The following is a 15,307-nucleotide window of genomic DNA, read 5'->3' on the forward strand; positions in this document are numbered from 1 at the left end:
TATGTTTCAGATGCAACTTTATAATTGACAATAATATCAGGTATAATAAAACGTCCAATCACTGGCTGCAGTACTCTGGATTACCTGTACATTTCTAAACTGCTCCTCAGTCATCCAGTCAAAAGGGTTCTTGGCTTGCTGCCGTGCCTCTGAAACTTCAGCCCCCCCCCCCATCACCACAGCTCTGGAAAGAGGGTGAAGATTTCACCAGGGCCAATGCAGCCCAGAACCGCTTTCATTCTATACCAAGTATTCTCTCCCTGACATATTAGGGTAATAAAAACTCCAGCCAAGAAACATTGTAATGCTCAAATTAACGCTAAGCTTTAAGTAAACCTCTAGCATAACGACATTTATTCATTCAGACATACAGAATTGGTACCTCAATGGGAACGTTGACTGCAGTGCATCTTTCATTTAGTTCATTTTTAAGCTGTTGCCGTGGTTTGGTTGGCTTGCATTCTCATTCAGGAAACTGCTTCCTCATTGTTGTTTCTTATTGTTCAGCTTATTGAGTAAATATGTTGAAAAGTTAAAATCAGAAGTTTTTTTTGGCCAAATAAATTTTGGATTGAACCCCCCCATTCCAGCCCCCCCGCCCCAGCCCCCGCCATTTAGAAGACACCCAGTATAAGCCAACTTACCTCAAATGCTAACAGAAGGCTATATACATTACCACCCTGTCTCTCTAGCATTTATTTGCCAACATAGCAGCATATATTATATGTCGCAGTTCCTTCAGGTGGTCACATATAGCAGTTGCACTACGGATCTTACAATGAAAGTAATTTTCAGGTTCTTGTTCATTACAGTCCCCATTCACTGTAAAACTGATCTAGAACAAAGCTGATATTTAAAAGGCACTCAGCAACTCACTCACAAAACACACCAGTTCACTAGTAGAGTGCTTGTGCCTCTGGTATATTGAAATATTTAAACCACTGACTTTTGTTTTAGCAGGTGGAAGAAGGTGTACCTCACTGAATTTGGGCAAAACATGGTTCCTGTATGTGAGGGACATAAAAACAGTGAGGGTATGAATTTGCAGAAAAATATAGAGTATACTATACTTAAGTATATTGTACAGTCATTTACTGCCTTAGAATGGATAAAAAGGAAGCAAAATCGCCCCCAAACAAATTCTGCTTCCTTTTTATACATGTGGCCTCTCTCCAATTAGCATCAGTTACCTAATTGGGGCATGGCCACACCAGTGAATGCTGGCAGGGACAGATTTAACCCCATCCCTGCCAACCTTACATTCCCCTACACACACTACAGTAGCAGGGCTTCTGCCCTGCCATGCCACAATCCTATTAAAACGTATTACTAAAATAAAAATAAACCCTTTGTTGCACTTCTGATTACACTGTTACATAAACTAACAATGCAATGGTAAATGCCAAGCCAGAAAGCTTCCAAGCTGAATGTCCACCAGATCTATTGCAGCTACCTAGACTACCTGCTTCAAGTCGCTCTCTTTGTTGTTGATAGCCAGGCTGCTCAGAAGAGTGCAATCACTGGACAGGGTTTGGGGGATCTTCACTTCCACATTCCAAAGGTCCTTCATGTTTAAGGAATTCCTATAGAGAAAGAGAGAGAGCTGAAACTGCCATTCTGGTATTCATTTTCTAAAAGGTTACATGCTAAAGTGTATTTAATTTTGGTTTACAAGGATTGGCTAACAACATTGTATAAATGGGCTGGCACATTAATGTTGGATGTGCTGTACAAATATAACGTATTCTGTAATATAGAAAATCTGCATCTTCCTGCAGCAAGTCTTACATAACAGAAGCGGTATCATTTTTGTTCAACCCCAATAAAGTACGGGGCTTCAATATGAAGATGACTATGAATGAAAATAAATAATGGGTTTTTAGAACATGTTTCAAAAGAACAAATACAATACTTCTTCAAAGCAGCCAAAGCCTGTTGCTTGTTTTAATGCACAATGAAGGTTTTTTTTTTTTTTTTTAAACTTTACTCATTTAATTGGCTTTGCATAGTGAGGCTTCCTCAGATGTTAACCTGAGTTCGTCCCAATTAGCTTCTAGCTAAATGAGCTTATCTCAATGACATGATGACAGTACACTGATACATTCAAACAATTGAAACAGGGACAGAAAGTGTAATCTCTGAACTAATTCCAACCACACCTGACTGAAGCTCATTCTCAAAGAGGTCCATGTGCTAATCAGATCTTTGGTCAAGACACCCCTCCATTTACATGTATATCTATATACACAATGATTGCAATTAAACATTTTACTAGATAGGGTGGAGATGTTAGAAATGAATTATTTTAGAATAAACATAAAAGTAACAAAATCAGACCAACAACTCTTAGGATATAGAGCAGGAAATCGAATCTAAACAATAAAGCTGCCAGTATCTCTTCAATTATCCCAGTTAATACGATGATAATCCTTGTTGATACTTCCAGTTCGCTCTCCTTGGCTAGCCACACTGGCATAAATCTTCACCCTAGTACACAGGAACAAGAACAAACAAAGAAGAACCAAGAAACTGCTTTGCATCCTCTTTTTAAACAGATTACCAGGGTTAATTGATTGTCAGTTCTTCAATTGACACCTGGCCACCTGATGCACATTCCTTGCAATCTGGAGTCTGACCTCCCAGCCCTGCCATATCTAATCAAACAAAAAGGAATTTTTTTTACAAACTACCGCTGTTTATTTAGCAGTGCTGTTTGGTAATGGGATATGTGTGTAAGGCTATTCTGGACACACCTGCTGCAAAATGGCGTATTCCACTCACAGCCTTGTCTTCAGCTGCACACACCTGTCCATCAGCTGTTGCGCCAGCCCCTCCCGGCCCTGGTAGAAATACACTGTGCTGTAGGAAGCTGCCACCTCAGGGGGGACCTCCTCTGGGAGGCCAAGGGTTTGCAGAACAAGCCTGAAACGGGGCTGACAATCCACTTCATGGTCTGCAACACAGAAGCAAGACCAGTCTGCTTATGGTGATTGTCAGTTTAGAGAAAGAAAAGGGATAGGCAACAATATTGATATGATAGTTGCTAACTCCATTGGTAAAATTGCTATTAAAACCTTCACATGTAAAGACACAAGTCATTGCCTGGGTATTCTTATTCAGAGTGGGGCATTTCATTTGCAGCTTCTGGATTTCTATCTAAAAATAAATAAATTGAAATTATTGCTACGTTAAACCGAGAAATATAATCCATAATCTGTTAAAAAAGTATTGTGTTTTCATATGATCCTAGAGAGGAGCAGTGGCGAAGGAATCGCCAGTGCAGCTCAGGAACCTGCATAGGGGCCCATGCACTCAGAGAACATGTAAGAGTGATAACATTCTTCACAGCTATATCTGCAGATGTTCCAACCCTCATATTTGTTTTATTGTAGCTACAGGAGGCAGCACTTCTGTTTTTATCCTCTGTCATTTCAATAGGTACCGCTATTCTTTAAATTATGTTTAAAAAAAAACTTTCAATTAAAATGAGCTTCCTAACTTTTTTTTCTTACCATGCAACTGTCTTTGCATGGAGGCTGGTACTAGGCACTGTTTTATGTTTTGTCAGAGTCTCTTTTTCAAACTCCACTACCACTTGTGTTGTAGCCTAGTGGTCGCTCAATATTGCAAGTTTCCCACTGTCTTCATGGAAGGTTTTGAGGTACTGTTCAGCACAGTCTTTTGAAGTTATATAGGAGGCTGTGTGGTCAAGCAGTTAAAGAAAAAGGCTTGTAACTAGGAGGTCCCCAGTTCAAATCCCAGCTCACTCATTAACTCACTGTGTGACCCTTAGCAAATCACTTAACTTCCTTGTGCTCTGTCTTTTGGTGAGATGCTGTTTTAAGGACTGCAGCTGATGCATAATTCACACACCCTAGTCTCTGTAAGTCACCTTGAATAAACGTGTCTGCTAAATAAACAAATATATATATATATATATATATATATATATATATATATATATATATATATATATATATATATATATGATTCATTCTACAATTAGTCATAGCTTAAAGAAGTCTCGTTTTAAATACAATACATTGTCCGTCTGAATACTGCACAAATGACGTAAATATATATAGAAGCGTAACAAAGTGGTAGAAAGTGAGGACGAATGAGAAGCTAATAGGTATCGTATACAAGCAGTTATCAATGTTGCTGTGGTTAACAAAAGCCTTGTGGGTTTATTATGTTTTCTGTCTGAAGAAAGGATCATCAGTCAATTTATAACTGTACTAGAATGAAGAGTTCAATTTCCCTTGGGGATTGCTTCCTGGTGTTTACTTTGCATTATTTGTTTTGGAACACACCTGCTTGTACTTCAGAAAGAAAGCATTTATGCAGGATTAGAGCTGTTCTTTAAGAGGAGGCTGATTGCATGATGAATTGTGCACACAGTCACATGACGGTAATCTGAACCATCAAGTGTACGAGCTGTTGCTGCCAAGGTATTAACTAAGGTTAACATGAAACGTGCCTTGCTTTTAACCTCTGTGATGTACACATTACATTTAAAACCAAAGAAAACCCAGAGTTACTGATAATTTAAAACCTTAGTATAGACTAAAAGAAAGAAATAAAACAATATTATTAAATCCACCCTGGTGTTTTTCTGATGAATATAAATAACTAAAAAAAAAAAAAAATCATCATTTAGGAAACATAATTTTTTACGACATCACTTTCTAATCAAAGCAATATCACACATGGTCTCAAATGATTTTACTGTGAAGACAATTGAACTAAGCATTGGTGCATGCATTTCAATTAAATAAGGACTAAATACATACTTTTAAAGATAAAAGTACACTTAATCACAAACACACTTACTCACACACAGTAGGGGTGTGCTGATACTCGTACTCTTACTCGCAATTGTCTTTAAAAAAAATTTCACGGCAGGTATTAAATAAATCCCTTCATGAATGTGTTGATTTACCTCACCTTCACAACTGAGTACCAATCAATGGCAATTAAGTTTTGCATTTACATCAGTATTGATCCCAATGTCAGTACTAAATGGTGCTTGCTGAAATTCAAGTTTTGCAGAAACACATGCTCATATAACAAAATAAATACCAGAACTATTGCAAAATATATGGATTTGTTTTAAGATAATGAGTAATACTTATTTTACTTGCATTTTGGGTTTACATTAACTTCAGTTTGATAAAGCAGCAATCATTTTTACCTAATCCTGATGACCACATTTTCAAATTCCATGCAGAACGTCAAGTCACAGACTTTTGGGAGTGTCTTCTCTCTGAGAAGTCCTTAGACTACTTGAGGGGTGTGGATGTCTCCAGGTCAGTATCACTTGGGTTAGGTGTGAGGTCCATCATTGTCATCCCCAGCACCTGTTAGCAGAGAACAGCTGGATCATATATATCCATCTCCCATTCATCCTCTTCTCTTATCTGTCATGATTTCTCCTTTTTCTTTTGGAACAAAATTGACAACATCTATTCTACACTATCCAGCCACAAACCCAGTCTACTACTTCACCACCTTGACTCTCCTCCGGTTGCCCCTCCTCCCCTCTCCTCTTTCTCTCCTCTCTCCTTACTGTTCAAATTAACTACTGCCACGTGCCCCCTGGACCCCTGGCCGACTAACCTTGCCCATCTCTGTGCTTCTGATCTTGCTTCTTCCATTAGGCACCTGTCTTGGTTCCTGCTGCGCTTAAGCTTGCCAGAGTTACGCCAGTACTCAAAAAACCATCCCTCAACCTGGCTGACTTATTCAATTTCCATCCCATCTCCAATCTCCCCTTACTCTCCAAAACTCTTGAAAGGACTGTAGCCAGTCAGTGCTGAAATATCTCACGGATAACAACCTGCCTGAATCTCTACAGTCTGGCATCACAGTACTGAAACTGCCCTGCTCTGGATTGTGAATGATCTCCTGCTTAATGTTGATGCTGGTGTTCCCTCTGTGCTTGTCCTCCTTGACCTAACAGCAGCTTTTGACACCATAGATCATGGCATTTTTCTTGACCACTTTCAGAAGTATGTTGGGATCTCTGCAACCTGTCTCTCTTGGATGTCCTCTTACCTATCTGGACGCTTGCAATCTGTTTTCTATGCTGGTCACAGAAACCCAGTCACTTGGGGTGTCCCCCAAGGATCTGTTCTTGGGTCCCTTCTCTTCAATATCTACATGCTTTCCTTGGGTCACGTCATCCACCAACACAGCCTCATGTTTCACTCCTATGCTGATGACACCCAGCTCTACTTAAAACTCAACCCTGGAAGAGCCTCTTCCATGGTCCGGCTCTCAGCTTGCATTCAAGAGATCAAGGCCTGGATTTCTGCCAGTTTTCTTCAGTTGAACACTAGCAATCTGAACTCTTTCTAGTAGGATCTAAAACGCAACTTAAGATTCTCAAATATAGCTGCCCTGAACCTCGGAAGCTTTCTGCTGCTGCCTTCCCCCACAGTGAGATGTCTTGATGTATTTCTTGACAGCAACCTCTCCTTTGATGTCCACATCTCCTCCATGGTCAAATCTTTCTTCTGCCATCTTTGAAACATCCTCTCCTCTCGACTCGACTACTGCAACTTTTTATATGGTGGTCTCAGAGCACGCACCATAAACCGACTGCAGCTAGTTCAGAATCCCACTGCCAGGATCCTTACCAGATGCAAAAAATGTGATCACATCACCCCTCGTCTTGCCCAGTTGAACTTGCTACCTGTAAAGTTCTGAATTATTTTTAAAACTCTTCTTGTCACCTACAATGCCCTTCATCACACAGGTCCCGAGTACCTTCTCAACCTACTGACCTGCTATGTCCCTGTCCACAAGCTGAGGACCTCAGACTCTGGCCTGCTTGTTATCCCCTAGCAAAAGTACACCACACTTGGAGAACACTTGTTTAGCTTCATGGCACTGACTCTTTGGAACTCTCCCAGCTTTGGTGCGTGATGCTCCCACCGTCACTCGGTTTAAATCAACTCTCAAGACCCACCTGTTCTCTTTTACTTTCCATGCTCTTTAAGCCTGATATCTGCTATTAGCTGCTGTGTTGCTGCTACTATTTCATGTATTATGCTACTGTCATGTATTATGCACTTTCCACTGTATTTAATGTATATCATGTATTATGCATTTCTCTGTATTTAAAGTATTATGGATTTTATTGTTGTCACTGCATCTTGTAACGGGATGCAGGTACCCCGGCACGCACTCGTCGGACTGTAGCCTGGTGAGCAAGTCCGGGGCGGACTTGAGGCTGGCAGGGGTGAGTGTGGCGTGCACAGGGGGAGGCAGCAGCAGCGCTGGTATGTGACGTAATCACATACATAGACATTAGCCCGATATACTCTCCTTTTAAAGGAGCCGGCTCTTTTGTACAGCGGTATCGGCGCTATGCTTTAGTGCGAGAGGTCCCGGGTTTGTGCCCTCCCTTCTCCTGTGTGTGGATTGCCTCGCCCTGTGTAATGTGCCTGTCTGCATGGTAACATTAGCAGTATGTATGATAATATATATATATATATATATATATATATATACACACACACACACACACACACACACACACACACACACACACACACACACACACACACACATACATACATATATATATATATATATATATATATATATATATATATATATATATATATATATATATATATATATATATATATATATATATCGATAGATATATATATATAAACATACTGCTAATGTTTTAGCTGCAGGAACACGTCTTCATTGGCCTCTTTAAAAAAAATAAAGTACAGTTACATCATTTTAAAGGTTCTCAGTGGAGGCTGGTAACATTTTACATGAAAAATCTACCAGTCAGCTACATTTGTTAATTAATCTGAATCAGAAAATATTTTGGAAAGTATTGCTTGGAATTTCTAAATGGTTTCCCTCACATATTTTTTAATTAATACTATAGAAAAATACATTTTAACAATTAAGTTAATATTTAATGACTGTTTTTTTCTTAACTTACACACAGGAGGCATTACATTCCCTTTTGATGTGTTTCGTTACACGTTTAACACACACTGGAGTGAAATCTTAATACATTTTTTTTTCCACTTTAGCCACAAGAGGTCTCCATTCTCCAAACACCACTACACTCATTTCAGTTTCAATGAATTAACTGTATAAAAATATAGTTAGCAGCAAAAAACAAACAAACAAAAAAAAAAACATTAGCATTAGAGTTTAATGAATGATTCTACAGGTCTGATCTCTAGATGCATTTTTGAAGCTAAACAGATGTTTTCCAGACCTAACTAGGCTAACCAAATCCAATTAGCTGCTTAGGTAATGTATCATACAGCCACATACTGTACTGTACAAGAAGAAGTCTGCCACACTTGTTGGATGAACAGCAAACTTCAACACGTTAAGGTAATTTCATTACATGAATATGTTATACCCTATATTTGGCATACTTAGTGATATCCCCAGCACATTCTAAATCACTGGTGCACTTCTGTAAACATCATTATTGGCCATTTTCAAACATGACAGAAATTCAACCTTGCTCAGGCTTGCTCAGAGACTGACCCTAAGGTAAAATAATTCTGGTCACTTTATGAAACAAGCCAAATATCTATAAGGGCAAATGCAGCTGTAAATGAGTTTAAGAACATGTAACGCGTGATACAAAATGAAACATGCAAATGTAGATGATCTTTGTGATTAATGTAATTGGATGATTGTAGTTTGAAATCAGTAAAAGGAAAGGCTAGTTCTGTATGTTATTACATTAAATTGTAAAATATTGCTCTAAAATATTAGATGTACTGTTAGCTTAACGTGATTTTGGAGCTATGATTAAAGTTTCCCACCCAAACTATTCATCAACAAATCATCCTTATACCAGTGCCATCTGACATGCCAGTGCAGATTCTGGAAGGGTGTATTTCTTTATGGAGCTTGTGGCACATTTTAATTAAACTTACGCTAAGACATGTTTAAATGATTCACAATTTAAGTGCACTAATATGATTATAAACTGTGTATGAGAAATTAAAGATTTGTCATTATTCTTGTATGTCTTATCATGCATACAGGTGCCATCCTGTGCATAAAATGTACGGTACAATTCTCAAGTAAAAAAAAAAAAAACCTTTTTAGTCCAATATAATGTTGTGATTTATACTGTAATAAATGAATAGGTCATGTGTAGAATGTCTCTTATTATTATTTCTATAAAACACCCTACACATAAAGTATTAAAATAAACATATGAGATTGTCAATGGATTGTTATCTTCCTTATGACTTTAATATAACACTTTTGGATATTAATAAAGTTAATATTACTACTTATTTTCAATGGCTAATGGAAAACACCTTGAAAATGATACACAAGACAAGTCCTTTCCACAAAGTGGGAACTAGCCTCAAGTCTTTTTCAACCCCCATACATTTCTGTGAAGCGAGGCAGAGTCAGTCGTCCATTTTACAGTTAGAGAGTTGGGTACAAACGTATTGCATTTAAAGTAAATCTGTGAAATAGAAATAAGTCAAATCAACCCCATAAGTTGGTCCACACCTCTGCTTGGAGCTATTAATTGCTGGGCATAGTTAACTAAAAAGTGTATGTGAATTATGAACCATATTAAAAGAACAATATCCTGCTTAAAGTGAATACTTATAGGTGTGGAAGTTTAACAAAACCTTTGTTTTGTTTAATATTCCCAATACTTTCTTTAAGCTTGTATATGCAATTTTAGGATTGCTAATTATTTTAAGCATCTGTCCTCAGAAATTGTAAACACAATATCCCCATCAAACATGTCTGTGCAATGTAGTATTTTCCTGAGCCCAAGCAGATCCCTTAGTGATCAAGTGGGCCTGTACAAACTCAGGTACCATAGAGATTATTGACAGACAGACAGGCTAAACATCCCTTCAGCCACACAAAGGCCTTCTGCAGCACCATTATTGAAATACTAAATCTGAATATTACGTTGATCTGTTTTAATGTGCAAATAATAATTTGATGAAAAGATCACTAAAACTTCTTGAATAAATGTTAAGGTTTAGCAACTTGCCTGTGTAGTAATAATAAGATAATATTACCATCACTACTGCAGCTTAGCTTGGGTCAGGAAAATATTATGTCAGAGTAAGAAACATGCCTAGGCATGTTTGATAGGGATATTTTGTTTATAGTTTTTTGCTAAGATTGCATAGTATTCAAAGTAATAGGAATGTTGAACAAAACGACGGGAAGCTCTGTTTTATTAAACTGCCACACCTATAAATACTCACTTTAACGCATAAAACCTTAACAGACCTACTGACACATATGTTGTGATGAACTATTCAGTATATATGTGTTTATATAGGAATTTGTTATTTTTTAAAAAGATGGTAAGGTTGTGTTTTTAACAGCATGTTAAAAATAGAATGCTTATCTCCTCAAGGGCAGCAAAGTAAAGGAAAGGCTGACAATTCCTCAAGGTGAAGAATGCAGAGCAATGCAGGTTATGCAATTATAGGATAACTGGCACACCGCCCGGATACAGCTTCAATGTTGCTGGGTAAAGCTAGCAAGATTATACACATAGAATATACAGCTATGGCCAAAGTTGCATCACCTAGAATATTAGGATTGAGAAATCATTTAAAAAATGTATTATTTCACATCATGTAATCAAATAAACTGCAAGAGTCTACCGGAATAGTAATAGAGTATTTCATGTTTGATTTCAAAATGTTTTTCTGTTTGCAGACTCAACTCAGGGATGGAACTCATTGAGGAACACTCATTTCTTTACAGCAGGGAGATTCATGTTGTGAACCTTCTGGAACTTTATATAGACAATTCTAGAGCTTTGTAGTAGACCAAACTGAAAGCACCAGATAGTGCTGCTGTCTATGCTCTTCAACCCTTGAACTGCTTGTTGTCTCACTTCTCCTACATGAACTGTGTCCTTTAGGTCCCCATCATATCATTTCCCAAGACATTTCACGGGCTTCTCAGACACTATTGGTATTGCCTCACTGTTAATGTAGAACCTCTTATCCACTACTTTGCCTTTAATTATATAGATGCTTCTTGACTTAGTGGGCTTGAATTGCATTTATGCCCATTCAATGTTATTGATTAGTTTACCCAATAACCGATTAGTGCAGGCTACTGTTATAATCATGATTGTCATGTCATCCATGTATGCTCTAATTGCTGGCAGTCACATTCCAGAACCAAGCGTTCTCCTCCCAATACCCATTTTGACACCCTAATAATTACTTCCATTGCCATGGTAAAAACCAGTGGAGAAATGGTGCATCCTGCCATTGTTCCAATTTCTAGACATTGCCATGTGGTGGTGAATTCTGAAGTTGAAAAACAAAATTGTAAATCTCTGAAGTAGGCTTTCACTAAGTTTGTTATTGTCCTCGGCACAGTGAAAAAATCAAATGCTGCCCAAAGAAGCTCATGTGGAAATGAAATGTATGCATTAGCTAAATCCAGGGGTGTCACATGGAGCTCCTTCCTCTCCTTTTTAGCTGTTTGAATTTACTGCCAGATCATACTGATGTGCTCTAAGCATCCTTGGAAACCTGGAATACCGGCTTTCTGTTCTGAAGTGTCAATGAAGCAATTCTTTAATGGGTTATCTGACAATATATGAGCAACAATGCTGAAGAAAATCTTGCCTTCCACGTTTAACAGGGAAATCTTTATCTTCGGGTATAAAGACGCCACCTGCTCAGCGCCATGGTCTTGGTACAACCTGTTTTTCCCATATTACTTTCATCAGTTTCCACAGGATTCATAGAACACTAGGGGCCCACTTGTACAGAACTCCATTAGGCCCAGGAGATGATGATGCCCTTCCCTTTTTCACAGCTTGCTCTACTTCTTTCCACTTAGGTGCTCATGCCTGCATTTGGTATTCTGGTGGACTGAGAGGTGGCATGTCTGAAGGAATCAACATAGGCTCCTGCCTTTTTGAATCTGTGTGCGTTTCCTTGAGCTATCCCTCCAGCTCAAACTTGGTTGCTTTTAGTGTGCCATTTTTATCCCTGGTGAATAGCTTTTTTGCAACTTTGAATGGGTCTTTATAAAAGTTAGTTCTTTTTGCAGCATTTCTGTAGGCACTCAGCGCTACACAATGTTGCAAGCTTATCTTTTATGACCCTTTGTAATAGATTGAGTGCTTCCTTCTGACCTTGTTCTGCTCTCCTCCATTGCTTCCTCAGCTGCCTCCTTTCTCTAAGTAAGCACTCAATCTTCTGCTGCAGTCTAGACTTTACATGAATAGTTTGTACTTTGTCCTTTCTTTTTTCAGCTCCAAACCTCTTGCTTCCATATGTGTAGATGATATCCCTAAATTTATCCAGCTTCTTTTCGACTGTTCCACCTAACCTTTCCAATGCAAAACATAGATCCTTGTTTACTGTGTCCCACACTGGTTTCGCACAAGCTCTTGGCCATTTAACTCCAGGTTTGTGCCCATTCAGGTTCTTTTCTCTCTTATGCTGGTTCATCTGTCCAGGTTCACAAGGATTATTAGGTTCATCACTAATTGTGTTTATGCAAGTCCTCCTCCCATCTATGACAGGGTTGCTGATATCCTGCAAACTGTGGTTTGCTTCCTGTCACTGGATTTCATTTGACTGATTTGACTGACTTTGTAAAAAGAATTGATCAATTCGAGGCCCTTGTCCCCTCTCCCTCAAGTATTTAATTCTCCCTTGATGAATCTTCAAACTCCTAACCATTGTCAATTTGCTCCAGCCACAGACTCAAACCTGGAGCTCAATGTCTTTGCTAACTGCAAATCTTGAGCTAGCACTTTGCACAGTACTCTCCTTTCTCATATCTGTTTCCTTTCCTTAGTCGTTAACCATGTTGTCAAACCTTAAATCAACTTCCAATAAATCTATGAATATGAAAATGTCTAAAATGCAGATCTTTCTGCAGAATAAAGGAAGAGGTCTGTGGAGATTATATGCAAAGTTCTAGTCAGTGCACCCATGGTTTGACCATTGCGTGACGTGGGATTAAGGGGTCATCTGAGAACTGGAGGACACATCAGAGGGAACCAGCAAGACTTCAAGACTTGGCAAAGCATGAGCTGGGGTGGTGCCTAGTCAAGAGCAATAACAACAACAACAACAACAACAACAACAACAATTTGTCACTTATAGCTCAAATCACATAGAAACACATAACTACAGTAACATTCAAACACACCATTGCAGAGGCCAAGCTAAAAAAATAAGTCTTTTTGAAGTTAATTTTGAAGGATTGTACAGAAGTCTCAAGTAGGTTTTGGAATTGAGTTCCAGATTGCAGGAGCATAGATTGATATGTGCAGCCTGGGTAGATGGTGTAAGTCTGTGTTCCACCAGTAAGCCAAGATCTTGAGACTGCAGGGGATGATTAGAGACTGTAGAAGGACGGAGTTGCAGTCAAGCCAAGCAGTGAGAATAGTGAACACAAGAGACAGGAGATTGCAGTTTAAAGCACTTTTTGCACAGTTGTATTAAACACAGAAAACAAAATAACCCAAATACAGAATAAAGATGCACCCTAGCTCTGATATCATGATGCAGAGACTGAGCACCTGCTGCCCCCAGACTTTTTCTAACTAGTTAGGGTTTGGGCTCCAGGCAGCTTCTCTTTATTCAGATAGCCATCCTGCAATCAGTTAGCCAGTTTCACAGTTAAATAGTATTGCAGCTATTCAGCTACACTGAAATTACGCTAAGTCTCAGGGGATTGTGTTTTTTGCAAAGTGGGTGGTTACTATTTGGGAAACAGGTCAGATTAGATTTAAGCCTGGGTTATTTGATTTGTACAGCTGCAGCCACCGAGATGGGTGCCTCGTTTTGTGCAAAACTGACCACCAGCCATATGCTAGCTGGAATAATTTATCTGCAGCTACTGTAGTAAAAGCGCAAAGAGCTCTTCACAGCAGGGAGCATTCTATACTGTCAAGAGGCACATCCTCTTGTTCTCTGTCCAGTTTACGCCCACTGTGACGTCACCTCATGAATATTATCATCTGTTTAGTAATGGCCTTGCAGCGCCTGGTACCCTGTGTCAGCATCTTATTTTCTACATTCTGTTAACTATACTGGGAGAAAACGGGTAAGTAATCGTATGTAAGTAATCGTAAGTAATCAAATGGTAAACTAATCGTATTAATCGCTACAAACGTGACATAAATGTAAGTATGTATGTGAAAGTTGCAAAGGTTATTTTTAATTGTAAGTTTTATGAGAAAGAACGAGAAAGTAAAAAAAAAAAAAGCAAAACCTAAAACAAAACTTAGTGGTAAATATTTATTTTAAGTTATTTTGAAAGGTGTTTTTTATTTATTTATTTTTTTGCTTTAAAGCAGCTACATAGAAAAAAACTGCATAAACGGAACGTCGGGTTATAATGTGCACCTCGTGGTCGCAGAACGCAGGGATTTAAGATAAATGAAAATAAGCCCTGCTTTGATTTATCAGTTTGTTACTTGGGCTAACAGCTGTTCCAATAATGTAAAATGTGTTGTCTCATTCTTACGTGCATGTCTGTGTATGTGTCTGTGTTTTTTAAACATCGTGTGTGGCAACCATGACGCCTGCTTGACTCTGATCGAGTGTGATTTTGATTGATCCTTTGTATTATTGATGAATTACCCGTAGCCATCCGGCTTCTTCAAACAAAGGAATAAAGCAATAGCACATGGCCGAAATTGGGGTAGCGGAAAGTAGGAACCTGTCGCAGCAGACGGGGTTATGAAAACGAGAATACAGCAACCACTAATGAGCACCTGTGCCTAAAGCACACAAGTCGTATTCTGCTAATCGGTAATAGTGAGCGTCATTCACATATTGAAGTACAGAATGCAGGCAAAGAGCCAGCATATAGTCTACAGAACAAAGGTAGTTAAGTGGTAATATTGCTTAAGGGTTAGCCAGTGGACTTTAAAACCTTGCTTAGCGCCCATTTAAATGAAGCAACAAAGCATTTTAGACTGATGTATGCTTATTTAGCAACAGTCTAAAGGAGTGTGGGCATACAAAACTGTCAACAATGTATATCATTAAACATGTTAATGAGTTTTGTCCACAAATAGTTTGACATTGAAAATAAAGCGATATTTGTGCTTAAAATAATGTTGCGCTACGTAATTTTTTATACACAGTAGGAAGGTGCCTCGTTGTACTCTTTTTAAGGAATGGTGTTATTAATGGAGTGTATCGTGGTTTTAACTACAGCTGGCATTATATCTCAGTTTTTTTTTTTTTTTTTAATGTTTCTACATAGATAACGTATCAAAGGAAGTGCTCGTATATGTCGGCAAGTATGATAA

Source organism: Polyodon spathula, chromosome 5 (genome assembly GCF_017654505.1).
Source record: "Polyodon spathula isolate WHYD16114869_AA chromosome 5, ASM1765450v1, whole genome shotgun sequence".
Taxonomy (NCBI): Eukaryota; Metazoa; Chordata; class Actinopteri; order Acipenseriformes; family Polyodontidae; genus Polyodon; species Polyodon spathula.